Consider the following 27,373-nt stretch of genomic DNA (forward strand, 5'->3'; position numbering starts at 1 on the left):
TACCTTAACAAGTATTAAGAGCCACTACCACTTTAGTGAAGGTTTTCTGTGGTGGTGTGGAGCCAGCCTGTCCCTGTACTTTGGAAATATTTTCAGGTTGTAAAGATGTAAAGATTAGGTAAGTTTTATTTCTTCTATCAATTCAATGCCAGAGAGAGTCCTTTATGTCAATGGAACTAAAAACAAATTCCCAAAGTCAAAATATTGAGTCCCTCTCTATGTCAAACACCTTTTTTTTAACGACTACAAAGTTCCTTAATCTGACCAGTGCTGTAATGTGTAATAGCCAAAACCATATTGCCATGACAACCCCCTGTGTTCCTTTATCTCTTTACCTTGATGTCTCACTGATTCTCAGGCCCCCTTTCACTTCCTCCTGACAGTCACTGTTATGGGGATCTACATCTTACCCATCCAGTTTCTCTTCAATATTTCCAACAGTCCAGCCCACATCCCTGTTCATGGAGCAGCATTGACGGCTCTGATATTCTATTTCTGACCCTGTCAGAAGGAAGCAGGGGGCGGGCTTGTGGGACAGTGTTTATCGTCTATAATAGTGGACAGTACCGTCCAAGGCCTTCACATTCACTCACCACTTACTCACTGACTAACTCAGAGCAACTTTCAGTTCTGCAAACTCCATTCATGGTAAGTGCCCTATACAGGTGTATCATTTCTGTCTTTCCTACTGTATTTCTACTATACCCTTTCTATGTTTAGATCATAAAAACTTATCATTGTGTTACATTTGCCACAGTATTCAGTGCAGTAACACGCTGTGCAGGTTTGTATCCTAAGAACAAAAGGCTGTACCATACAGCCTAGGTGTATAGTAGGACCACCTAGATTTGTGTAAGTGCACTCTCTGAGAGTCTCACAACCACAAAATCCCCTAATGATACATAGCTAAGGATATATCCCTATCATTAAGCAATGCATGACTGTACAGTGGGGAAATGGACTTGGAGGTGGAGATGATGGGCTCAATTTAAAATGTTCCCATTCTAAACTGCTGGTAGGCTATCCACAAGGAAATGACAAGTATGCGATTCAATTTTTATAGATTCTGTGGTGAACAGATACACAGAAATGGAACCCACAAAGGATTCTAAGAAGTTGTGGTGAAAAAGATGGATACCACTAAAGCCAAGGGAAGACAGTTTCAAAAAGACAATGGTCAGCAGTATTAGGTGCTACTTTGAACTCAAATCAGAGAATGCTGAAAAGCAGCCTTAAAATTTAGCAGCAAGGTTGTTAGTGATTTTGGCAGGAGCAGTATCAGAGGAATGCTGGGACAGAAGCCAGACTTCAAGGCAAATTTCAGAGTGGAGGCTAAGGAAGTGGTGATATTGGGTATAGACACCTGTTTCAATACACTTGACCGAAGCCAAAGGGAACCAGATAAGAAAGTGGGTGGATGTTTTAAAATGTACGTTTCATAATTATTCCAGTAATGTGAGGCCAACAGATCAGGAGACTAATGCCGTTGAAAAGATAGTTTGTCACTATCTTTTTGTCACAGCTCCCAAGAGGAGGAGGCCACACCAGGCCACACAGGGCCTGGTGGGAAGCAGAGGGAAAGGGGGACTAAAAAAGGCAGGAGACTTTATTGTAATTTTCACAGGAAGGCAAAACAAGGCAGGGTAACCCGGTTTAGGATTTAGTTAAAATAATTTCAGCCGGCTGTGGAACACAGGGGCTGTCGCAAATTGTGTGGTATCTGGCCCTGGGGTGAGTAAGGCAGGAAGCTAAAAGAGCCCTGTGAGAGCCCCATAAAGGACATGGCTGGGGGATAGTGTCTGAATTGTTTGCATATTTTAAAAAAACACATACTCTTAGGTGAGTTGTTTTATATCTCCAGGAATTAGCTAACCCTGGGAGGAACAGTCCCTCTCTGGCCAACAAGACCTCAAATGCCAGAGCACCAAGAGTACAGAATTATGAAAATATAGTTAATACATTGGAAAAGAATGTGAAGGCAAGGGAGGGTATTATTTTTTAGGGTGGAGGAAACTTGGGCTTGTTTAAAGGCTGATGAAAGGAATCAGTAGCAAGTGGGGCAGCAGGAGACAGAAGAGACCTACAACAGAGCAGTCTATCAGACTGCAAGAGAAATAGAGAGCCTTAGAACTGACCTTGGCAATGAGCAATGTCTTTAATTGTGATGGAGAGCAAAGGAGGAAAGAATGAGCATGTCTGCAGGTAAGTGTGTGGGAAGAATTTGGGGGTGTTTCTCTCTGGTAGTTTTTATTTTCTTTTATAAAATAGAAAAAAAATTCCCCAACAGAAGACTGATTAAGACTGGAATTTTTCTTCTATTTTATAAGAGTAAAAAATATATCTATCCATAGATAGATTTATCCATAGGTAGATAGGTCAATATAGATAGCTAGATGCCAACTTTAATGCTCACAAATTTTTCTCTTCCTGTTGTTTCACTTACAAGTAGAAAACAAGACAAAACAAAGCTTATTCAATCATTCTGTTTCCTTCCCAGACACCAACTGTATCCAGGAGACACCTTAGCCAAGCTCCAGTGAGCAGGGTGGGGACCACCACAGCCGCTGAGAAATCCTGGGTGCCATCTCAGATCATAAGTGTGATTGTTACCTGCCTAGTGTGTCCTCAGTCACTAGAATGTTGGGGAAGGACAGAGAAGGGAGGGTTTTCTGGAGCCCAAGAGGATCTGGTAACCCTGGGGAAGGCTTATTGAAGAAGTAGGGGCTGATCTCAGAGAAGCAGCGGTTAAGGTGAAGGAAAAAAGAACCTAAAGGGAGAAGTCCAGAAAGGGCCATTGCAATCCACTCCTACACGGATACAAGCAACTGCCGAAAATCCACACTGCAGGTTATCCAGAACTTGCAGAGTCTCTTTTCCCCCTTCACTCCCCCTCCCCTTCTCCCTCTCACTTTTATGATTCTTTAGACCCGTTTCTGTATTCACTAGCTTCAATAAAGCACTAATCTGCTTCAAAACCCAAGAGATTGTTTCCTGTTATTTAGCGAGCTGGCTTCCTAATACACTCCCAGAAAGCTGAAGCTGTTTCAGACTCCCAGGCCCCACTTCCCACTGGGGCTATACACAGAAAGCGGAATGCCACCTCACACAGCTGAAACCAAAAGGTTGCAGGCACCTCTGCGTGCCAGGGGATCCAGACCCCAGCCCGGAGTGTGCATTATTAGGAGGGTCCTCACTTAAAAGAAGTTTCCAAGCTTCTGGCTTTCCTTGCTGTTCTTAGCAATCTGCTTTCCAAATCAACCACAAAGCAAAGCAGTGGCCAAGTTATTTGCCCAAGTGGCCAGGCCTCCCACTGGGTCTTGAGGAGAAAACAGAGAAGCCTCTCCCATTCCTTGACCTCTGCCCCAATTCTAGGGATAGAGGTTTTGGTGACAAAGAGGAGTGTCCTTGAGAGGTCACCCCACCTGCCACCAGCACCCCTCTCCCCAACTCTCTCTCTCCCCCCCCCCCCCCCAAGCTGTTGCAAAAAGAGAGGCTTCAAGGATGCTTTAGTAAAACCTCTGGAGAAAAAGTTAGTTTTCATAAACTTCCACAGTGACTATTTCAAAACCAAATAACATTCTGATTTTGCCAGCCACTTGAAATGAAAGTAGGGAAGCGGGGCAGGTAGGCAGGGGTGTGGAGGGGAGCATCAAGGCAAAAATGAAAAAGAAAACAATTACTAAGAGGAAGAGCCAGAAAATGAAAACGTTCCAGCTGACCCCTTATATTGAGAATTTTGTGTAAAAGTATAAAGTCCTCTCTTTTCTCCCCTTCATTACCGATCAAGCATTTTACCATGCTCAGGAACAATAAAATGGGACTTACTCCACCACTAGAAATGTAGCTGCTGGAAAGTTTTTTCTTCATTAAAAAAATAACCACAAGTAGAAATCCAATGAGCCAAGGTCAACAATTAGATTTTCATATCAGGCTGCAGGAAACTGTCCCTCGGGGTTCCTAGCCGCCTGCACCCCTTTGCCATGACTTCACTCCTCCACTCCTCTCTTGGCTTAAAGAGGAATTTACACTTTTAAGAATCCTCCCTGTGCCTGGAATTTTCATATTCTCTGCCCTTGGCCCAGGGCCGCTGATCTAAACACACAGCTGTTCCAAAGCTCCCTACCAACCCCACTTTCTCCCGGCCTGACCGCCCACTCTTCCCCTCCCTCTGAAATGAAAAGTAGTTCCTGCTCTTGCTGGCCGGTTTGCTGCAGCATCTCGCCAAGGCCAAGACGATTTCCTATTGACCTTATGGCAGAGATTATTGACCAAATCCCTCACATTTCTCAGTCAAATCAATGGAAACGTCTTTTTTCTTTCTTTCCAGCAGGAGCAGCCAATGTGAATGATTTTCTGCCCAGAGATAGACCATCAGTCTGGGGCAAGAAGGTGGGTGGGGGTGGTGCTGCTGGACCTTACATCACTTAGAAAACAAGTTGTTTTTCTGGGACTCTCAGTTAACGTAATCCTTATTAAGTTTAACTAACCTACTCCTTGTTGTACACTGACCTAAACAAGAGGCAGACATGAGCAGTAAGTAATTGGGGCGACTCCAGAATCAGCTAAATATGTCCTTGCAGGTCCAGGCAGTGGTCCCCACAGCCCAGAAAAAGGACCTGTGGTGTCGTTGATGATCTAGCAGCCTATTGTTTCCAAAAGGAATAGAAGTCAGCCTTCTGGAGAGCATCCAATGTGTTTGGTTAAAGGAAATAAGAGGTCATAAATTATTCAGAAGACCTTTTTCACAAGAGCCTTAGGGCTGTTGGAATGCTATCACAGAGTGTGAGGTTTGGGAAGAAATTTGGAGAACTGCTAACCCAATCTTCCACCCCGCAGGAGTCCCTTTTACTTTCAAGTTGGTGACCCACTGAAGAGTGTGTTGCCTCTGTCTTTCTCTTAAACAGAGGCCCACCTGTGATTAGGGGTTTGCAAGTTGAGACTGTTTCTGGAGCGAGAATAAACAAAACAACTTCATTTCATACACCGATCTTTTTTCACTGTGAAAGTAGTTTTCAAGTTTGTTTGTCTGATGTTAGAATGTGAACCAAAAGGATCTGAAGCATTTCTGGTTTAGGGACCATCCTTTATCCTTAGGTACCTTGTAATCAATTCTTAGATTGGGGTTAGGCTCCAAAAGTAAAAACTGTTTATGCTTCAGTTAAAATACCTTTAATTTCCTTTAAACTAAGATACCTAGTCAAATTATCTTCGAGCATTTGAACCTAGTTCAATGTTCTTAGTTGAACACCAGGTAATATATAGTTTGCTTGAATTTAGAGCCTGAATTGTGTTAAAAAAAATAAAAAGAAATAGCCAGCATATTGAAGCAGTTGAGCCACATTCAGAGAGAAAGTACATAGCAGTCTGAGAAGCCTTTGGAATAGAGACCCATCCAGGGAAGGTAGGTCCCAGCCTCCCAGTGCATGCCCACAAAGGCACAAACTGGGAGAGCTATGGCAGACAGAATTGCAGCACTACCATGTATCCCCGAAAATAAGGCCTAGCTGGACAATCAGCTCTAATGCATCTTTTGGAGCAAAAATTAATATAAGACCCAGTCTTATTTTACTATAATATAATATATAATATTAATATAACGCAATGTAATGTAATGTAATATAATATAATATAGTACAATATATAATATAATACCGGGTCTTATATTAATTTTTGCTCCAAAATACACATTAGAGCTGATTGCCTAGCTAGGTCTTATTTTCAGGGAAACAGGATATCTAAATTGCCCTTTTTCCTCTCTCACTTTTTCTAGCGCACATATATTTGATTTTTCAAAAGTTAAATATCCTGAATACATCATTCCAGACAGAAGTTTAAAGAGTTCAATTTTCATTAGTCCATTTTCTTGTTTTATATTGTAAGGTCTCATTAGGATTTCTACAACTGCTCACCTGGAGCTAAAATGTTTTGTTTGTTTTGTTTTGTTTTTTTATAATAAGCCAATTATTTATTGAATACTTCCTGTTGGCCAGACATTTGCTAAGCATTATGACCAAGACTTACAAACAGTCTTTGCTCTCCAGGAGCAGACAGCAAAGTTGAAAAAGAAGAATCTAGGATGCTGAATTACCAAAGAACAAACAATGCAGGACAATTTGCAAGCAGGTATCATCTTGGTTTGTGATGAAAAGTGTTAAGGCTCTCCTGAGAAGAATGAAATCACTATTGGGGTGGGCAGGTCTGAGCTGGGAGGCAAGGACCTCAGATCAGACCATCCGGTCTGAGTTTTGCCTCTGCCACTTACTAGCTGTGTGACTTTCTAAGTCTTTGTTTCACTTCTGTTAAATGAGGATAATAATAGCACATACTTCCTAGGGCTGCTGTGAGGATTAAATAAGAAGGTGTATGTAAGTGCCTGGCATATAGCAAGCACTCAATAAATGCTATTTATTATTATTATACTGAGCAGGGCCCTGAAGGGTGGGTAAGATTTAGACAAGCAGATGGGGGGGAAAAGAGAGTAGCATCCAGTCTTTGAGTCCATCTAAACTAAATGAAGAGAATGGGAAGGAAGTACACCAATGATGAAACAGATGTGAATTGTGATCCAGGTTCTCCTATTTCTTGTGATTTTGGCAAGTATGCTTTGTGCTGCAGTTCCCTTATCTATTAATAAAGACAATAATAGTGGTTACCACAAAGGGTTGTAGTAAGTATTATGAAAGTGTTCTGAGCAGGCCTCCCTAAGATGTACCACTTTGGTACATGAATTATTTTGAGCTGAAGCAATCAAGACCCTGTGGGCTCATAAGAAACTTTTACCTCTCCTTTAAAGAATACAAATTAAAGACCTTTCTCATAATGAAATTTATTACCAGAGGTAATTTTTTTATGACCTATGCATAAGGCAGGACAAACATCATATTTCTAAACATCTATTCTTCTTATCATCCTGCTAATGACCTTCCTCCTCTCCAAAGCCCTAATGCATCTTACCTCATCCATAGCTCAGCATGCCATATATACCTCTGTGGGGACTGAGCCCCAGAAAGCAGTTTCCAGGCTCTCGGCCTCACATAGACAGGTGCTGGCTCAGGTAGTAAATGGCCATCAACTGTGATTGGATGGCCATCAGCTGTGGCTAGTTGGCCATCAGCTGTAACCAGTGAGCCATTGGCCACTAATATAACTGCTGTGGCTAGGCTAGCAGAGAAGAAAAATGGGGGCTAGCAAGAAGATGGTGGCTGAGCTAACAAGAGCGGATTGCAGAGAGGCGGATGCCGCCAGAGAGAATATAGTGGTATGACTCCCCCATCTATGGCTCCATGGGTGTTCCTTTTTGGCCTCACCATATCCTGCGTTATGTGGGGAGCGGGAGCAGAGACCCCGCAGGCCTCCCTGCACGACAACCTCATTTTAACTTTCTGTCTCTGAGCCTCTTGTGTATTTGGGGTTCCTGTATGTACATATATAATTAAATTTGGAAATTTTCTCTTGTTAATCTATCTCATATCAATTTGATTATTAAACCAGCTGGCAGAACCTAGAAAGGTAGAGGAAAGTTTCTCCCCAACACACATACACACCACATAGGGTTATAGTGAGGATTAAACGAGATAATGTACTTTAAATGCTCAACACAATATCTTGGCAGGCAAACATTAAGGGATTGGTGAGCTGTTATGGATTCTGGGGGAAAAGATGAGGGAACGAGAATGGAAGGAAGACGTACTTTATGTACACCTCTATGCCCTTTTATTTCTTTTAATTTTTTTTTTTTGTGTGTGTGTGTGTATGTGTGGGTAGTGATTACCAATTCAAAACACATGTACTCTCAAGAGGCATATATAAAAAGAGATCAGTATGAAGCCTGATACATAGTAAATACCAAATAAATGGGAACCGTTGTTATATTATTGCTACAATAAACTAATGTATTCCACATAGAATATGACCACATTTTTTCTCACCTTGCTAAAAAGAAAGAGTACAGAATAACTTCAATAAATAGTCAAAATCTGTCAAAGCAATATTTTAAAAAATAAGATTTGTAAACCATGCCGAAATCATGGTTATCCTTCGGAAGGAAGCAAACTGTTTGTAGGTATTTAATTTTAGCAGCATCTATTATAAGAACAATAATTGACTCAATTACAATTTTCTTCCCATTAGCTATTTAAACAATCCCAGGAGTATTTATACTTCTTTCCTCGACTATTTAACTATTAAGGAACATGCCTTAAAATAATAAATTTATTTACTTTAAAAAAAATTAATGTATAGTTTTTTATCCAGATCAGACCTCTTCAACACTATTCTGAGTTACTGAGAGTTTATTGTAGTTGAATGCTTCAAAACAATCTGTCAGTGTTTCTTCTCCATAATTTGGGCTTGAGCTTGTATTTGCTTTCTTTCCTTTCTTTTTTTCTTATGCATCCTTTTCTATTCCTTTCCACCACGCAGTTTCCTATAAAACACATTTGTGTATCAGCTTGATATGTTCTCATGGACAGCAACACGGCTTCCTAAGCAAAATGTCAATTCTAAAAGGCTTCCCCAATTTCTCCAGAGACCCATGGGCCAGGAAGTTAACTAATCAGCCCTGAGAATCCCAGACTTTGCTTTCTAGTCTTGGCTCAGAGCCCTGCGTCCCCCTGGGCACTCACACTCCCCTAGTTTCCCATCACACACACCATCTTCCAGGGACTTGGAGGGAATCACTGCCATGAAGAGCTGCCTGCCAGGAGCTCAGTTACCCCAAGGCACCATGGTGTGCAGGGGAATCTTCCTGTGTTAAACCAATTGTTGACTTTTTAGAAATCTGACCACTTCACATTTTCTGTTAGTCATCAGAGAGCTTTGCCTTCTTTCAGATAAATTCAACCTAAGACTCTTTCCTCCTACTACAGGAAATCTATTGTGTGGCAAATATGCTAACACTGCTTAAAACCCGGAGTAAAATTACAAGAAGCAAAGAGGAAATACTCCACAAAACCTGTGTGCTTGAGGTTTCATTTTTAAATAATTCTAATTTTGCCCTGAGTTATAAGCAACATTTTTATAGAAGTAGATTTTACTTTTCACTTTTCATATTGGAGATTGTTTTTCCATCTGGTTTTTCCACTTTCAAATTCATTAGTGACGAAGTTGAGGTCAAAATTCTCACACCTCATCAGTGGCAACTTGAAAACATAAAATTAAAATTGATTTGAATAGAGGACAAAATGTACAAAAAATACATTGAGGTATCTGACTTTCTCAACTTCCTGCTGTTTGCCCAAAGAGCACAACAGATTTCACATTTTTATTTGGCTCCAAGTCACTTCTTTGGAAATCCTCTTGTGTAACAGCCAAGGATACCCATATTTAGAGCCCAACATGTGAGTGAGGGCAAATGATTGCTTTAAAAAGAACAATACTGGGAGCTATTATTTCTTCCAAGTGGATATGGCTTTTTTTTTTTTTTTTTCAAAGAAATAAAAGCATTGATTTTTGGGGGGGGTCTTATCAATAACAGTTCAAAATTTGCATTACCAGAAGAAAGGAAAAGCTTCATCTTCTAGGAAAAGATGATGGACTTAGTGATGGGAACTGAGAAGATTTTCTGTAAAGCCATGAATTAATGAAGATTAAACTGCAGGGCCCTTCAGTTGCCCAGGTCCCTGTGAGTGCTGGCGGTTAGTTGCTGGTAGGAAAAGGAAGGAGGGCAGGATGTAATCAGAAAACGTTTCTGTGTAAGCATTTCTGCTGAACTCACTAATCTCAAAGGAAAAAGACTCAAACCTCCATGGATACAGTAATTTGCTGTGATTTATTTTCTCTTTCCATATATTTTCATACAATTTTGATATTCATAATTTCGTATTATTTTCCTTAAAAAGAGTGCCTGTGGGAGAGGAAGAAACTTTACCCTCCTAGGTTCTTTCAGCTGATTTAATAATTAAGTCTACATGAGACAGATTAACAAGAGAAAATAACCAAATTAAATTGCATACATACATACACATGGGAACCCCACATACATGAGAGGGTCAGAGACCCCAAATGCATGAGAAATTCAGGGACAGAAATTTAAAATGAGGTATACATGGCATTCTGAGGTAAGGATGAGGCAAGGTGCCTTGGGGCTTCAAAGAGTCATTGCAAGACCATAAGAAGAACACATCAGTAATTAGTAGTTTGCCCTGCCATATAGATAAGTCAAAAAAAGTTATTTCTGTGATAACTCTTATTATGGGCAAAGCCCCTAGTTTAAATTCTTCTAGGTAGTTAAGTGGGACAGAAGTTTCACTTGAACCCACAGGGTCTCAGTTGCCTTTAGCTCAAAATAATCCACATACCAGAGGCACATCTTGGGGTGACTCGTTCTGAACCCCTACAGCCTCAAATTGTATAAGTTTCAGGACCCGCTCAATCTGGCTCCACTACTGTATAAAAATGAATCATTTTTCATTATAATTTATTGCCTAGTTTCCTTAATTGATTGCTCCTTTTTAACTTTAAAAACAGTTATTACAGCATAACCTTTTTTTCCTTTAGCCAAGCCATAGCATAGACTGAGAATTTAAAGAAATGAGGGAGGGAGGGAGGGAGGGAGGGAGGAGGGAGGGAGGGAGGGAGGGAGAGACAGAGAGACAGAGAGACAGAGAGACAGAGAGACAGAGAGACAGAGAGAGAGGGAATAGGCTCTGGCAGGACTTTCTCCTTCTAGAAAATGGACTATTATGGTTTTTCCTCACTGAAACATTAAAATGTCCTAAACTGACAATATGTTTGTGACTCTTCAAAATTATGTATACACACTGATATTTCAAAGAAACCAGCACATTTACCTGAGCAAGATTTGTTGTACTGAAGGATGCTGTTAGAAAGGACTTATCGTTGGCTCTCCTATAAGGATTGAGCTGAGCACATTGTTTAGGATTTCACACCGTCCTATTCCAGGAGATGCTGTAAGGAATTTTTCTGGTCTTAGTACCAAGAATTATTGATTTATTATGGGCCACTGGCCTTTTTATCTTGTCAACTATGTGACTTGTATAATCAGTGCCACTCTCCATTTTGAGTTGGTTGCTGGTAAGCCTAAAGTTAAATTTGCAGCAGAGTCATTCCTAGTAATTATGGTGTGCTTTTGTAGTCACCTTCTTGGTTCTGTTTTGTGTTGTATTTCTTCCTTTATTTCAAATTATTATTTTTAAAGATTTTATTGGGGAAGGGGAAGAGGACTTTATTGGGGAACAGTGTGTTTTTCCCAGGACCCATCAGCTCCAAATCAAGTTGTTGTCCTTTCAATCTTAGTTGTGGAGGGCGCAGCTCAGCTCCAAGTCCAGTTGACATTGTTCAATCTTTGTTGCAGGGGGCGCAGCCCACTATTCCTTGGGGGAGTCGAACCAGCAACCTTGTGGTTGAGAGGACGCGCTCCAACCAACTGAGCCATCCGGCCTCCCAGGAGCTCAGTGGCAGCTCATTGTCTTCAATCTAGTTGTGGAGGGCGGAGCTCGCTGGCCCATGTGGGAATCGAACTGGCAACCCTGTTGCCCAGAGCTCACTCTCTAACCCACTGAGCCACCCGTCCGCCCCTCAAATTATTATTCATGTTATACTGTTGCATTTTATATATCCTTTCTCAAGAGAGTAGGGATATGAAGTAATTCAACATTCTTTCCAAAGCATTCTGGTTATAGTTTTATCATAGGTGTATGGATTTTTTGAAGGAAGAGAATTAAGATATGAAGCATCCTTCTTGTTCCTTTCCATTTCCTCCTTTGTACTCATACTTCTGCTTGCTCACCAAGAGTGTCAATGTGCCTTTCACATCACCCCAGCATTTGTCACTTAACCTCAGGGAACACTAATGGTGGTACCTACTTCTAATCCATCTTTGCCCACACTCAGAATTTACCCCACCCTCTATTTCTCCCCACCCCTATTCCTGATAAGGTCCTGATGCTCTGAGAGTACTTACGAAGATACGGATTGTACTCAGGATATTGATGAAATGCACTCAGAAAAGGTTCTCAAGAGACTGAGAGTGTGACGCACTCTGGCCCTAAAAATGGTATTACAAATAATTTAGCCTCCTGACCATCGAGGGGAGAGGCACAATCTCCCTGGACCCTCTTCTACACTTGAGCTATCACTGGGGGCAGGCTAGGCCTCCTAAAAGAAGCAGGTAAGGACTGATGTGCCAGGGTGGCTTGAAGGTGGGGAAAGCTGCTGCTTAGCAGGGAGAGGTGGTTAACTCTGGTCAGGACAGTCTTCCTTTGGCCTAGTCTGAATTTAATAGCCCCCATCTCAAACTTTTAATCACTCAGGATTTCAGATTCAGGTCAGAGAGAGAACAGAATGTAAAGAGGAGGTACTCACCATTACCCCAAATCTCTAATTCTAATGTCCTTTTGCTCCAAATGCCTCTATCATATAAGTTCTCAATCCCCAGAATGCCCTCCTGTAGAATTCCCCACCCTTCTAACTTTAGTCTCCTAGAATCCCTCTCATTGATATCACTGATCTTTTTTTCTCTATTTCAATCAGAGACACTTTTCTCAGACTTTTCCTCCTATTCCTAAAAAGAGGGGATGGGTTGGCTGTGGGTAAATTTGAGTTTCTGTATGAACCAGATTGAGCTACGTGTCTAATTTCCACCTACAAATTGAGATGACTACCACTGAGTTATGTCACCTAAGACAGGAAGATCAACATTCAAAAGACTCAGATGGGAGGAGATATTGAATGGTTTCTGAGTCAGCTCAGATTGCCAGAACAGAGGCCCATAGACTGGGAGGCTCATAAACAACAGAAATTTGTTTCTCACAGTTCTGGAGCCTGGAAAGTCCAAGCTCAGAATTCTGGCAGATTCAGTGTCTGGTGAAAGCCCACTTCCTGGTTCAAACACTCCACAACTGAGGTTGCAGACATCCAAATTGCAAACATGGCAGACACTGTCTGTTGCCTCCCGATGTTCATTGGCCCACATTTTTCTTTGCTAACAAAATCCCAGTTTTGTTCAAGTTTTAAGTGATCATGTGTTTCAGAAACATTGGGTTCTTCCCTATTCCAGTGATGAATCCTGATGAGTCTGACCATGGTATTCTATTCCTTTCACCAAGGCTAGCATAGGCTTTTGAAGCAACTCAGGAAGAGAGTCTGGTAGGGGACTTCTGGAAGAGTCTTTATCATTCTTACAATGAAACACAAGGAAGGGATATGCTTCTTCCCTTCTTCCAAACTTAGTGCAGGATAAACTATGGCAGCCATGTTGAGGATATGAAGAGGTGAGCCTGTGAACAAGCTGAGGATGGCAGAGCAGAGAAGTGGAAAGAACCAGGGTGCTTGATTACATCTTTGAGCCACTGAATTAATCAACACTGAAACCCTCTTACTTCTAAAATTGTAGTGAAAGGCAATACAATTTCCCTATTATTTAAACTACAGTCAGTTGTGTTTTCTGTTACTTGTATCAAAACTATGTCAATTAAGGTTCTCAGCTTGGCCAAGTAGCACCAACTTAAGTTTTAAGCTTTATAAATACCACCCTTGACAATTTACCATTTCCATTATGATTCATTTGTCTAAAATTATGCATATTATACAGTAGTTTCCCCTAAATTATTTTATACTCACTATCTTTGGGGGCATGGGGCAGCTGACTGTACTCTAGAATAAGAGGTCAGTAAACTTTTTCACTAAAGGACCAGGTAGTAAATATTTTATATTTTTTAGGTCATATGTCCCTATCTCAACTTCTAACTCTGCCATGATAGCATAAAAGTAGACATAGCTATCACATAAATGAATGAGTGTGGCTATGTCCCAATGAAACTTTATTTACGGATGCTGATATCTGAATTTTATATAATTTTCATGTGTCATAAATATTATTCTTTTGATTGTTTTCAATCATTTAAAAATATAAAAAACTCAAAATAGGTACATGTAAAATTGGGGAAATCTGAACAAGACCAGTGGATTATATCAATGTCAATTTCCTGGTTGTGTATTGTTTTGTAAGATGTTACCATTGGGAGAAAGTCAGAGTACATGAGATTTCTCTGTATTCCTTTTTTTTATTGTGTTAAAGTATACATTAAAAAATGTATCACTTTAACCATTTTTAAGTTACAATTTAGTAGCGTTAAGTACATTACAGTGTTGTACAACCTTCACCATTATCCGTGTCCAGAACTCCATCATTCAAAAATGAAACTCTGTATCCATTGAAAAATGACTCATTCCCCACTTTCCATAGCCATTTTCAGTATCTATGAATTTGACTATTCTGAGTACTCATATAAGTGGAATCATACAATATTTGTTATTTTGTGTCTGGTTTATTTCACTTAGCATAGTGTGGTTCATCCATGATGTAGCATATATCAGAATTCCATTCCTTTTTAAGGCTGAATAATATTTCATTATATGCATATACCACATTTTGTTTATCTTTTTATCCATTGATGGATGTTTGAGTTGTTTTGGCTATTGTGAATAATGCTACTATGAACATAAGAGTACAAATATATGTTCAAGTTCATGCTCTTAATTATTTTGTATATATACCTAGAAGTGACACTAGATCATAGAGTAATTCTATTGTTAATTTTTTGAAGAGCCACCATAATGTTTTCCATAGCAGCTATACTATTCTACATTTCTACATTTCTACCAGTAGTGTACAACAGTTCCAATTTCTCCACATCCTTAACAATATTTATTATTTTCTGATTTTTTCCTTAAATTTTCCTTAGTTTTAGTAGCCATCCTAACAAATGTGAAATGGTATCTCATTGTTTTGATTTGCATTTCTCTAATGATTATTGATATTGATCATCTTTTCAAATGCTTATTGGCCATTTTTTATATCTTCTTTGGAGAAATGTCTGTTCAAGTCCTTTGCCCATGTTTAAATAGGGTCACTTGGGTTTTTTTGGTTGTTAAATTGTAAGAATTTTTTTATGTATTCTGGATATTGTTCCCTTATCATATACATAATTTGCAAATATTTTCTCCAATTCTGTGGGTTGCCTTTTCTCTCTCTTGATAGAGTCCTTTGATACACAAACATTTTTCATTTTAATGAATTCAGTTGATCTAATTATTTTTCCTGTATTCTTATAACTGCATGTGAATCTGCACTTTTCTCAAATTTAAAAGTTCAACCAATCGGACAAAATGCAAAAACCATTCTTAGCGCATGGGTCATAAAAAAAAAAAAAAAAATGCAGCACTCTGCCAACCCTTGCTATAGAATAGAAAATAGAGTTGTTGCAATTGTTTCCTTGTATTCAAAAACTCTATCTAATCTCTCATCCTGCTCCTAACCCACTTCTTCTCAAGAACTTAAAAAGACTTCGGCTACTTATATTGCTTTATATGTAAATATATATGTATGCACATGGCTCCAACTTATTTGTTCCAAAAATTAAAGGACTTAACAAAAAAAGTAGCTACAATTCCACATTTAATTTTAAGAAACCAACACTCCGGATCTCCTTTTTTTCTGTATCACAGCATTATTTTAATTTCAATATTTTTTTATACCCCAAACAGAATTTACTATCCTTTAACTTTTCTGGCCCTAAAGACACTAACTTATCAGTAATAATTTAATATACTCTTCTTAGTTTATCTTGTTTTCAAATTACAGTATTACCATCTTTGACATGGTCTCATGAACACTCCAGGTTTTTAAATACCCCTTTAAAGTTTGCTCTTAGCAGATATCTCCCGCTTTTCAGAAGTTGGCTTTGTACCACTTCAACTTAGGAAAGGCTTCATGGGAATTGTCTGCTTTCAGATAGTGGGGAAACCTGTGGTTTATTCTCTTTGCTGCATTATGGCAGAGAACTGAAGGACTGGCACCTTTGCAGTCATCTATCCAATGTTCTTCCCCTCCTGGGAATTGTTCCCCTCCCCTCTTATGGACTGCAGCTGGGCCTCCTATGGCCTCCTGAGGTAGCCTCTTCTATTGCTTAAAAGCTCTAATTGTTAGAAAGTCCTGATATCATTGTAATCCAAGGAGAATTTTCAATCCCTTTTATAAGTGAGCCCAGAGTCTTGTTTAAAGAAGGTATGCATAATGATTATGTTCTAGTTCTGAAATAAGGAGATGACTTTGCATACTTTTACTTATGTTGTCTAATTTACCTTAATGTTAATAAATTCTTTTACATATTGAGTATTTATAATACGTTTTAAAAGAAGCAATCTGTCATTCTTGTTTCTATTAGAAATATGATTATATAAAAGGCATCAGTGAAAACCATTTCAGGGGTTTTGGGGGATAAAGAGAACGTCTCCCAGGCCATAATCCCTCCCCAAGGCCCAGTGTGAATTCTCCCCGACAATTCAACAGCCTCCCCCAAAGTCATAACTGTCTTTCTCCTGTTGACTGATCTTTTAAAAAGACATATCTATAAATAAATAAGTAGATTATGTCACCCTTTTGCTTAGCACATTTTAATAGCCTCATCAGTGTCAAAATAAAGACCAAAATGGCTACCATGGCCCACAAAGCCCAGCACCAGCTGCCTCCAGCCTCATGTTTGCATCCCCCCAGCCCTCAGTACTCTATAATACTGTTTCCTCTGCCTGAATGTTCTGTTTCCAGTACATGCAACGCTCCCTGCCAGGGGTGTGTGTTTTCATTTCTCTTGGGTAAATTCCTAGGAGTGAGATGTTGTGTTATACGTTAAGTGTATGCTTAACTTGATAAGAAACTGCCAAATTCTTTTTTAAAGTGGCTGCTCCATTTTGCAATGTATGAGAGTTCCTGTTGCTTCAAATCCTTCCTAGCACTTGGTTTTCATAGTCTTTGTTATATGCCGCATTTTTAACAAAGCATAGAATAATATCTGATTATGAGGTTCTGCCAAAGTGCATAGAAGATGAGTAACTCCTTTGAACTCATTTCAGTGAGAGCTCTCTGGTCTAAGTTATCTTCCATTCACCCTCCAGCCTTCATAGTAAGGCTGCTGTGACAGCACAGGGGGGATTTAACGTGCTTAACCACAGAGATTGTTTTTCAGACTGAGGTGATCAAAATACAATGGCTTCAAAGTCTTACCTTAACATCTCTACAAAACTCAGACTTACCCGACCACAACTTCTCTATTGGAATCAAAGTAGTGACTGTGAAGGTCACATGTGTGGAAATGTCACAAAGGGCATAGTCACGGAGGGTGTGAAGACTTCCGGGAACGGAAATACTTTTGAAGGCTGGTTGATATATTTTCCAGATTGACTTCTGGTTAAGCTCGTCGGAAGACTAGCAGTAAATTCTTTTTTTTCCTAAACAGAAAATCTACATGTTGGAAAGCACTGGGACATGCAGGTACCTTTGATAATTGTAGGATGCAATACTGAGTGTGTTTAATATCACCCCAATTAAAAGGCTGACGTGCAAATTGCTAGGAGTATTTTACAGACAAGTTGCTTTTAATTTCATTAGAATACTCCAGTAAGAATGTTTTTCACTAAAAGTTAATAGAAGGCTGGTTCTGGGGCTAGGCTTTGCTAAGGTAACATGGTAATGAGTCATCAGAACTATAAATAGAACTCAGCATGAACTTCTGTCCACAATTACACCACTATCCCACGAAGAGAGTTGTTACTAATGACAGAACATGCCTGCTAGCCACTATTACAACCAAGGGGGATGCAGACTAGGGAACCACAGCCTTGTGGGAAATGTGCCCTGAGATATGATTTGCCAAGATGTCATTATGTGCTTTCTTGGTCTCCCTTATAGTCTGTGAAGCAGTTATATTGTTTTCTTTAGGGATCATCACTGTGTATGGCAGCCAAGATTTTCAAATTCTCTCTCAGATGATAAATCCCAGACAATAACTGGCTTTAAGCAGTTAACTTCTTTATCTTTGTCTCTTCCCCTCTCTTTCCCAGCACATAGAACAGTAGATCATATGGCAAGAAGCATGTACATGGAAGGGTTCCATAATTATCTATTGGACGGATAAATGGATGGAACATCTAAATGTTCCCCCCACCAAAACCACATTTCTACCAAGAGCTTTATTATGTTTCCTCACACTCCTGCCGTTCACATTTCCTCAGGTAGTAGTAGGAGAGAATAAAACTTCACCTGGAAGCAGAGGGCGAACATGTTAAGCGCTACCATTCACTACATCTTAAGTCCAATTGCACACTAGCTGTAAAGGGAGGAGAGGATACAGGAAAAGTAAGGTTGAGGAAAACAAAGTGGTCTTGTACATAAAGTCTTGCTGGGAGACAGCCACAGAGCACTCTACCCTGAGAGTCTGTAACAGCACCAAGTTCTGGGAGAAGAAGTCCAGGAAGAGACTTGTTTGCTTGTTTGTCCTTTATCCCCATGGCTAAGTCTGTAGTAAATGCTCTCAGTCTGAGAAAGCAGGGGAAGGAAGGTGGGAAACGTGAGGTATGTGTGGTAGGGCTGTTAAGTTCCTCTTTTTGCTTGTGTTCAGACGCAGTCTAGATGGATGGTGGGACGTTCAATCAGTGATCTCTTCTTCACTGCTTCCGGTCAAAACTGCATCCTCCATGTGACTCCACCCCTGCTTCCCTTATCTTTCCGTTCCCCTCCCCCATATCATACACAATACCCTTCCTATGGGGCATCCCTCCATTTCTGTTTTAAATGCAATCCTGTCTGTCTTTCTTCCCTTTCACCAATAAACTCATGAAACCTAAAGGGGAAAAGACAAACGTAGTCATGCAAGTGGAGAAGACAAACATCAAAAATTCTATGAAATGGAGACTAATCTATATGAAGAGGCTTCATTCCTGGGAGCAAGTGAAAGGGAGAGAATAGACTCCCCTGCGACACTAGGGTAGGGTCCTCTGGAGCTGGTAACAAGAAGTCCAAACTATGGTTTTTCAGTCCTCCCTGAGATGCATGGGGCTTGGCATGATGCCTGCCTTTCAGAAGGACTTCCCACAACCCACCATGGCAGCTTAGGAACACTCAGAGGTACACAACTCAACTCTGAAATTCAACTCCCAATTCTTTTCTTCTTTAGGCTATTTCCTCATCCTTAAAGCGGCTAGGAGCACAAGAACCCCAGAAGAAGAAGGTGTTCATGTAGGAGGATCCTCTGGCTTAAGAGGTGGCTAAAAGTTCAAATGATACAGAAAAGGCGAAAACAGGAAGCATAACAATACAGGGTTGTCTAGGGAAGCAGAGCCTGAAGGAAGATTTGAAAGGGGAGTGGATGACCATAGAGACCCAAGAGACTCTCGCCTCTCTTCTCTCTGTGCCTCAGCTTCAGTCTTTAAAGATAAAGATTAGTCCAGAACTACGGTCTCTCATCTCATTGTCCTATGCTCCTTTGAACCTCACAATCCTGTCTGGCTAGATTTTCTCATATCTGTATGCCTAGCCATACTCTGGCGTAGTCAGGGTTATGAGTTTTAGGTCTTCTATGGTATGTCATGTGCCACCGCAGGTTTGATTTATTCAAGTGTTGCAATAAGCAATTGTATCTCTAGTGGTGGAAAGTAAAATCCCCAGAGGGATGGGAATTGATAGCCAGCATCCAAAATTATTCTGTAGACTGTCTCAACACTCTCTAAGAAAGGGATGTCCTCAGTGCTGCTGTGGTACAAAGGATCTTAGCCACACTTCTCCACTGCAGGGGGAGCTGTGCCAGCTCCATGCTGATCCCACGGAGCTCTGCTGAGACCAGGGCAGCATTCTGATGACCTCTGGGTCCATCTAAACCAGGAGCAATCTCAAAGAAGACACAAAAGCTATATGCTTACCTTCTAATCACCACAAACTGTTAAAAGTCCCCAGACTTTCTAAAGAACATTTAGTGTGTTACAGATTCCCGAGTTGAAAATTGGGCCCAAGACCCAGTGCATCTCCTGAGACCAGCCTCGAACAAGTACGGACATCTTCAACATGGAACCTACCCAGAAACAACCTCTCCAAATCAAGGCTTCTAAACATTAGACCATCTGGGGAGCAATTTTTTTTTTTTTTTTTAAATTGAGGTAAAATTCATATAACATGAAATTTATCATTAGCTATTTTAAAGTGTACAATTCAATGGCATTTAGTACATTCACAATGTTGTACAACCATTACCTGTATGTATTTGTGAGATACATTTTATCATCCCAAAAGGATATTCCTTACCCCCTCGTAAGGCATATTTGCAGAGTGTTTTAAAAGCACATATTCCAAAGCCCCATACCTAAGGGGACATAGGAATATTTTCAAAACTTTCCAGGTATCTCCCTCCTAGGAATTTACCCAAGAAAAAAATGAAAACATATGTCCACACAAAGAGGTATAGATGAATGGTTATAGCAGCTTTATTCATAATCATCCAAACTTGGGAATAACCTAAATGTCTCTCAACTGGGAATATACACGTATAAACAAACTGTGATACTTCCATATAATGGAATTGAATTACACATAGCAATTAGAAGGAATAAACCTTTGATACAACAACAAGGATAAATCTCTAGTGCATTGTACAAGGGGAAGGAATCTACTTTCCACACTGTATTCCATTTATATGACTTCTGGAGAATGATAGGGATAGAAAACATATTAGTGGCTTCCAGACTTTAAGGGTGGGAGCAGGTTTGGGGTTCAGAGACACAGCACAAGGGAATTTTTGGAGGGGTGATAAAATGGTTTTGTGTCTTGATTGTGGTGGTGGTGGTAATAAGTATTTGTCAAAACTCACAGAAGTCATAGAACAGTGAATTTTACTGTATTTAAAATTCTACTGTAGTTAAAAATAAATTGGAAAACATTTTAAACCTCTCTGGATGTTTAGGAAGTGCAAGCTGTTTGGGGAACCAAACAGTGCATAGCTAATGTTGGACAACCTAATTATTCTATAACCCAGTCAATTTACACTTTGGACACCTGGGACCTTCTAACTTACCATTACTATTTCTCTGGTTATCATCACAGCGTTGAACATTTCCAAAGACGAGAAGCCTGAGCCACCCAAATTCCTGTTTTGCGGTACTGTGATGATCAAACTGGACATTGCCACAGACTGGAAGCACGAGAGCAAGCTGTCATGCCCTGGAGTGGTATATAGCCAGGTCATAGGACATGGGGTAGGCAGTGGTTTTGCTCCAGTACTTGTCAAACTGAAATCAGCATGTTAAATGTGACTTTAGACCCTTCTTTAAGAATATGAGTTATACTTTATCTCTTAAGCAGGTTAATTTTAATCAGATTAATATGGAAGTCATTTCTGTTCGTGGTGATTAGAATACAACCAATGAACTTACCACAAAATATCCTGTTTAACAACTGAAGCACCATATTTAACAAAACATCATGTTCAACAATTTATGTTTAAAAGCAACCCCAAATCAGAAACCAAAAGCTGCAGTTTTTATGTGATAAATCCAATGATCTTAATCAGTGTAAATCATTTTGGTTATTTGCATAACATTCAATCCCTATTTTACAAAAGGGAAAACAACATCCATTTGCTTACTTACTTGGCTAAAAGCCAAAGTGAGTTAATGATATACTTGACTATAGATACCTCATAGAGTCCTTTATTTGTGAAAATTTACAACTATGGAAAACGAATGACAATCATGGGCAGATGTTTGTGTGGGTAACCAGCCTCACTAATTGTGGGGCTAACCTTGTGCTCAATCTCAGTTTAAAAGAAAAAAAAAGCCATATCCTGCTGTGGTTGATCATCTACTCATAAAAGGAGGCTAAAATTCACATAGAAAGTTCTAAGAAGAAAAGAAGTAGGCAATGTTTAGATTGGAAGACAATGCTAATTTCAACTGCAGGATAAAGTGAAAAGAACAAGACAAAACATCTCTCTGTGCAGTAAGGTAGAGCCTATCTCGTTTCTATCCCACTAGGGTACATTTTCTAATTTGCAATTCTCTGCGTGCCCTCGTCTCAAATTATTTCTGTCAACACTATTGTTTTGCTTCCTCGTCACTTTGCAAAAGATAACTACAACTCTTTCTGAGGCATTCTGTTCACATTGCTTCTTTTTTTAGAGCTGCTTGTGCCCAAGAGGAAATGGAGCTACAAGTGTTTCCTTTCCATTCAAAACTGGCACTTTTTTTTCTTTTGTAGTGGGGGGAGGTAGCTGAGGACTTGCAGCTTGCTCCCAACAGCTTGAGATAGCCTGAGTTTTCCTATAAGCCTCTCTTGAAGTCCTTGTGTTACAAATTATCTAGTTTAAATTTTATCACAACCGCCAGGAAGCAAGATGGGCAAATTCTCCTGATACCAGATGGCTCAGCAGACTTTTTGGATGTTGCTCTTCTATTGCACATCCCTATTTCTATTGCCCACACCCCTAAAATAGATCCAACTAGAAAGTGCATTAAAAAGCTTATGATTTCACAGGTCCCTAGGCAAAAGTTCCTCTGTGGAGGAGTAATTTGACCAGGCCTCATTTGGGGAATAGTGTTCCTCTGCCCTTCCCACCTAACCACCTCTGTGTGGGGAGGAGTATGTACAACTCCAGGGTGTAGGCAAGCATTCTAGGTAATAATTTGTGTGCATAGTCTAAAATAAAAATAATGTTGGGGAGCTGCACAAATTTGGTGGTAAAAAGTAACTAAGTAACTTCAAGAAAACTTCCATGTTTATTATATAAATTGGAATGTAAATGATAGGCCATATATGAACTAGCTCAAAGAGAGAAGGGTACCTATTGGCTCATATAATCAGAAAAGGCAAAGACTGATTTGGACTTGAAACCACCAATATACTTTTCCTCTCTGCCTCTTACTTCTGTCTTTCTCTACCAGTGGAGGAGATGGCAGGATTTGGGGACCCATATTTTAGTTTAACAATAAGAGGGAGAAGAAAGATTGTAACACATGTGTTTACACACCCACCCAATCATATTTAGAAAATTTAGACTACGTATTAGAGCAATGGAGTGCAAAGGAACAATTCTCCCAAAGAAGGGGGAAAGCACAGACATGGCTCCAGGGAGAATTGTTCTGAGTCAGAAACAGATTATTTTTATCTCAAGGTTTCATGTGTTTACGTCAGTTTGAGAAGCACAGACATATGTCATATGGCTTCTGAAAGGGCCTCAAATTCGATGTCATGGGAAGAATTCTCTATAGGGAAGAATTGTCTTTATTCTCTGATAGGACATTGGATGGATGATGAGAGCTCCAGGAATCTGTGGGAGACAAGACAATTAGAGTTAAAAAGACTTTTTAGAAAGAATTAATAGGAATGTTTAGTAATAGGAAGAGAATAAAGGATGGGAGGAATAAAGTGGAGAGAGAAGAAATTTGGCATGAACCTCAGGCCAAGGAATTACTAAAACTTAGGAGATGTAACATTAAATTTAAAGTTCTTTGTGTTGTTACAATATAAATTCTATGACAAAGACAGATTAGGTATTTTACAAAACCCATTTTCTTTTCTTCCTGGGCTTAAAACTAAATTATATTTCCCAGCCTTCCTTGGAGTTAGCTATAGCCATGTGACTAGTTCAAGTCAATAGAGTGTAGGCAGAAGTGACATGTGCCACCTCCAGGCCTGGCTAATGTATAATAACTCCCACATTATCCTCTACACTCTTCCAATAGGCTGCTTGCACAGGATCAGGTAGAGGGCTCCATGACCCCAGAAGATGGTGAAGCCACTAGATAAAAGGACCCTCAGTCTGTGAAGGATCGTAGGGATAGGACCACTTTCAACCTAAATTGGACTGTGATATGAGTGAGAAAGCATTATCTTTTTGTTGTTAAATTATGGCAATAGGAGCTTGTTTGTTATATCTTACCTGACTCATACAAACTTTTTCACCCCGTCCCCTCTCAAATCTTCAAAAAAGTCCTATGACAGTGGCAATCATAAGAGGCTGAGTTTCACATCTGGGTTAACATAGCATGGAACAGAAACCACATTTATAGAAAGGCAATATGTTCCATAATCTAAACCCATTTGCAAAAGCAGGAGTTCAGGGCCACAGGTGACCACAAGACCGTAAACTCTGAAGGAATTTGCTGAAGTATTAAAGTTGGCTTGACGTGTACAGAACATGGAATGAGAGAGATTTTAAGAAACTGTATCTTATCTGGATCTGAAGGGAGTGACATTTGAATTACATTGTTTTTATGTGGTTGGGGATGCTATGACTAAAAAAACAAATTGACTCACATGTCAAAGATGGAGATTTAATAACTTTTATGATAAAAAAAATCCAAAATAATACTTAAATCACTTGGATGCTTACAGAATTATTTACTCTGAGAAATCACTGATAGACAGCTGAATGGGGTGTATTTAACTTGCAGTGAAAACAGCAGATACGATCTACACTTCCCTGGGTGCCCAACCTATTAGATTCTTCCCATTTTGGTCTCTTATAGCGTGCTGTTGTTTTCCTTTAAGGCACTGATGAGGTATTTATTATGGCATTTATTTTTTAGGTGTATTTCTCCCATTAGACTCTAAGCTCAATGAGGACAAGGGCTGTGTCTGTTTCATGCCACAATATACGAGGTCTGACAATTAAGTTCATGAATTCATCCTAGCAAAAGTGCTATATACCTCATTGCTGAATATTACTAGGGTCATTTTCGAAGTACTCCCCTTGGGAAGCTATGCACCAATGCCAGCACCTAGTCCACCCTTCAAAGAATTTTTGGAACTCTTTTTCTAGAATGGTCATCAGAGCTATTGTTGTATTACCCTTGGTGTCCTGAATGTCATCAAAATGTCTTCCTTTCAATATTTCCTTTATCTTCAGGTAAAGAAGTCATTGGGGGCCAGATCAGGTGAGTAGGGAGGGTGTTCCAATACAGTTATTTGTTTACTGGCTAAAAACTCCCTCACAGACAGTGCCGTGTGAGCTGGTGCATTGTTGTAATGCAAAGCAAGAGTCATGAATTGTTGGCCAAAAGTTCAGGTCATCTAACTTTTTCACATAGCGTTTTCAGCACTTCCAAATAGTAAACTTGATTAACTGTTTGTCCAGTTGGTACGAATTTGTAATGAATAATCCCTCTGATATCAAAAAAGTTTAGCAACAGTGTTGCAACAGGTTCGTGAACTTAATTGTCAGACCGTGCATATATCTGGCACCTAATACAGTGCCTGGCACACAGTTCATGAATATTTCTTGGTATGAAATGAAACCTGTGAGTGTGGGAGCCTCTGATAGTCACTTGTTGGCCTGAAGAATTCGACTGTTAATTTTGTTTTGACAAATCAAATATGTTTTATAATAACTGTCTGATAATTTGAAAATATTTTATTACCTTTCTCTATGTAAAGAACAAATGGCATTTAACATATATAAATATGATATGATGTCTCATACATTAATTTTACAATAGCAACAGCTAGGTAGCATTATTATTGATAACATCTGCTTCTTCCCAGAAAACACAGGAATCCTTTTTTGGTGTGTTACAGCCTAGGCTGAATTTGAAACTGAGTGTCTCTTTCCCTTCAATCCAGGCAGCAGCAGTGTTAACTAAATAGTCTTCCTGGCTGAACTTCAGCTGACTGCCTATAGGAACCTTTCTTATCAGAGTTCCAGGAATGATTACTTTTGTTTTTTAGGAACAAGGTATTGAAAGAGCATAGTGGTATCCTTTTTTCTGAGTGTGCTGTACGATTTTGGCAGTTGTTCCTCCAATGGTATAGCTTAGACTCATAATTATGCTTTTCCTCACCATATCCCACCCTCCCCCAACCACTGGAATCCAGAAGTCCAAGCTTGCACCTTCATACCTAAAGCAGTTATACAAATTTATGTTGAATATGTATTTATCTCTTTTCTTGTGTTTGCTTGTAAGTTTATTGGGGCTGATTCAATAAATACCTATTGATTTTCTTTGTTCCTTCATTCCATGAATGAGTCTTCAGGATAATTAGTGTTCCTTAGGATAGTAGAAAAAAAAAAGAGTAAGTTCTACACCAACTTCTCCATTTTATAGATGACGCAACTAAAATCTAAAGTAACCAAGTTTACTTGCCTGACACCAGATAGCTCGTTAGTAGCAGTTCACTTTCCCTGCGATTTCACTTCAATATTTTAATATGGTGACATTTCACATAACATTTTCTGAAACACAACAGTCTCATTTACATACCAAATGATTACTTTGAGCTCACCATGAAATTGCAGAGTGTTTTACAAGTTACCCTTATTAACAGATACATATTATTCCCAGTGTACAACTTTTAGTAATGATTATATTAAATCTCTTTCAATGTCTCAGATATGCCACATGACTTTGTTAAATCTCCTTGCTATTATGCACTATTTGCCTCAGTCTGGAACCTTCTTTCCTACCTGGGGAACCCTTCTTATCCATCAATACCCACTTCAAAGATCACCTTCTCTTTGCAGCCTTTCTTGTCTCCTCAAACTTTCTCTTCTCTGTATTGCCATGGCTCTTTATTCTAAGTTTATATTCCATGAAGCTGAAAGCCTTGAGGCCAGGACCTTGATGTTTACATGCCTCTCCCAGCACCCAGCATTGATTTTTGTACTTAATATATACTTAAGTAATATAATTGAAGGAATAAGTCAATGAATTAATAAGTAAACTGAATTAAATATCCTCTGCCCAAAATTGATTACTTCTCGGGAGGTACAGCAGAGAAGAGGGGAAATTAAAGATGCTTTATATATTCTGTATAGTCAGTGTGGTTCTTTTGGCTGCTAAATGACATAAAATATCTGTAGCATCCTGCACAGCCCTGACACAGACACTTAGTAAATGCTCTTTTGTTTTTCTTTCTCCATGTCCAGCCTCTATTATGTACATACAATTATCGTGGTGGAATGGAGATCAGAAGATCAATATTTGAAGTTTTGTTAAATATTGTGAGGAGAGAAATGAGCTCCTTTGTCCTTCAAGTGATGGACTGGACTGTTCAGTAGAGCTGGCTGAGCAGGTTGGTGTCCAGTCACGGTGGGACACAAAGAAGAAGATACAGATCTATGTGGTGGAGGTAACCCTTGATAAAATGCTCAGCACATAGTTAGCCTGAAGTATTAGCTTATGGTTAACTCCTCTCCGTGGGTAGCGACTTTCCAGAGCCTAACCGTGGGAAAGATTAAGCTACTGTGAGCTCAAAGGGGGATAAGATGCTGTGTTCAATTAACCATGTTACTTTGGGTATAAGACAGGGAAATGGAACTTCTTGTCCTGCTCTGAGAGCAGGAAGGATGAGGATGTGGATGTTGAACATGAGTAATAAGGAGACGACGACATACCAAAGGCTGGAGAAAGAACGTTCCAGGCAGAAGGAGTAGGAAGTCCAAAGGCCCTGTGGTGAAAATGTTCTTGGGGTGTTCGAGGGACAGAAAAGAAGGCAGAGGGGTAGGAGGCCAGAGGACAAGGAAGAGTGGGGTGGTACAAGATGCTATTAGAGATAGAGAGGAACAATCACATGATGCCATATGAAAACAACCAT

General features: G+C 39.7%; 1 long non-coding RNA gene across 1 annotated transcript; it reads left to right on the forward strand.

Moving 5' to 3' along the window:
* The first annotated feature begins 1,468 nt into the window (after positions 1-1,468).
* On the forward strand, positions 1,469-26,907 carry LOC109453493 (uncharacterized). The gene is made up of 4 exons (XR_002138296.2): positions 1,469-2,202; positions 19,778-19,947; positions 20,888-21,039; positions 26,706-26,907. It is a non-coding gene; the product is annotated as an uncharacterized LOC109453493 (long non-coding RNA).
* Positions 26,908-27,373: the final 466 nt, after the last annotated feature.

Source organism: Rhinolophus sinicus, linkage group LG03 (genome assembly GCF_036562045.2).
Source record: "Rhinolophus sinicus isolate RSC01 linkage group LG03, ASM3656204v1, whole genome shotgun sequence".
Classification (NCBI taxonomy): Eukaryota; Metazoa; Chordata; class Mammalia; order Chiroptera; family Rhinolophidae; genus Rhinolophus; species Rhinolophus sinicus.